General features: G+C 31.0%; 1 long non-coding RNA gene across 1 annotated transcript; it reads left to right on the forward strand.

Moving 5' to 3' along the window:
• Positions 1-1,952, forward strand: LOC131611928 (uncharacterized). The gene is made up of 6 exons (XR_009287235.1): positions 1-258; positions 350-434; positions 523-593; positions 720-1,063; positions 1,193-1,272; positions 1,723-1,952. It is a non-coding gene; the product is annotated as an uncharacterized LOC131611928 (long non-coding RNA).

Consider the following 1,952-nt stretch of genomic DNA (forward strand, 5'->3'; position numbering starts at 1 on the left):
CACCAATATCATTTATTCAATTCAGTTTTCCATGTACTTTTAATATTTGCAAAAAATATTCAAAACCCAAAACTTCAAATCACTCCACTCTGTGACCGCGTCTTTCATTAACTACGGCAAGGAGTGGTTCTCGCTGGAATACTCTTCAGGCTTCTTTCTTCTTCATACCTCAATCTTACTCTCAATCTTTGATCTTTTTTTCAACCTTTTGTTACTCACTATGTTCAAATCGGAACCCCAATTCTCCTCCAGATTTAGGTAATAAACAAGAACAATTCCAGAAATTTATTACCTTTTTCTATATTTTTGTTATGAATGTTGATTTTTATTTGAATTTTTGGTGAATCAGAATTACAAAGCTGGATTCTTTGACGCTCTTTTTCTAGGTTGTTATTGTACCGTTTTGCACAACTTTTCTCCATTTTTTATTCTGGGTATGTTTCTTCTTTCTTGGTTATGGTACGGTAGAAGTTTTTTTTGTTTGAAAAATGTAAATTTATTGGAATTGGGTTTCTTTGTAAGGTGCTCATGGGGTTATTGGAATTGGATTTATTTGATGGCGTTTTGTGATTATATAGGGAACTGCATAAAAGGTATGTAATTGTGTATTTGTGTTTATGTTCATTGAAATCTAAATTTGTTTCAGTTTAATCCTTTGTTTTGTTATATGTTGTGTTTGATGTTTGTGGACTCAAGGTGTTTGTTATTTTGTTAAACAGTGTGTAGGAGGTGGTTTCAGCACCGAGACCGGCTAACTTCTACAAAATATTGGATTCTATTCCTGGTCTAATTGAATTTTATTCATTCCTGGTCTAATAGAATTTTATTCAATCTTTGTTTTATTATCGTAAATTTGTGAATAATTTGTATCTCTGATTTGCTTGATTACTGAAATAAATCTGCAGGCAAGAGATAGCTCTATTGGATAATGAAATATCCTTCAACGAGGCCATGATTGAAGAAAGAGATCAGGGTCTTAGAGAGATAGAATAGCAAATTGGAGAAGCAAATGAAATATTCAAGGATCTTGCCGTTTTGGTTCATGATCAAGGGATTGTTATTGGTAAATTAAGTTACCATTCTACATAATAGAAATATATAACATGCTTTTTGTTGCTGCAAAATTTAGCTATTCATTTTATTTATACTTTGTTTGCGGGCATTCTGATAGATGACATTGAATTAAATATAGATACTTCTGCTGGTGCAACAGCTCAAGGTAATGTCCAGCTAGCCAAAGCTTCCAAAAGTGTGAAACCCAAAAATAAATGGGTGAGTCATAAATATTCTAATATAATGCTGTCAGTTTACTACTTGATATTGCAAATTTTTAAGAGAAATCAACTTTATTCAATATACTAATAAGCTAACAAGTCTATGAAATTAAGTTATATTTTGAGATCTAATATGACCTTTTAGAGAATCTGACTTTATATAACATCCTATTTTATAACTTCAGTTGAGCTTCTATTATATAATCATCAGCAAGTGAGTAGACCATTCTGATATATAATTTCAATTTAACTTTTTCTTACATTGCATTGTTGGTGGCTGCTTTTAATTTTTGTGGCGGTGTTGGTCACCGTACTCATTGTACTCCTTGCTTAATTTGGAATGTATAATAAGTTGGACATATTTTTACTCCCTCATTATTACATTTCAAGATTGATTTAGATTTTGATGAATCTCCTCATATTCTATTATTGTCCAAATATGCTGCAGACTTACAGTGTGAAGTGTGTTTGTTTAGACCAAAAGAAATGTGTTTAAAGAGAGTATTGCGACATTTTCAAGTCCAGTAGCCAACAATTTGGTGTGTTAAGTGAGCATTAGGAAGTGGAAGTTGAAATAAATGACTTTATGTGAATCAATTTTAGGAAAAATTATCATGTATTCTTATATAGATTTGTAATATAGATTTTATATAACTTTCACATATTTGTATTGCTATT

This window comes from Vicia villosa, linkage group LG6 (assembly GCF_029867415.1).
Source record: "Vicia villosa cultivar HV-30 ecotype Madison, WI linkage group LG6, Vvil1.0, whole genome shotgun sequence".
Classification (NCBI taxonomy): Eukaryota; Viridiplantae; Streptophyta; class Magnoliopsida; order Fabales; family Fabaceae; genus Vicia; species Vicia villosa.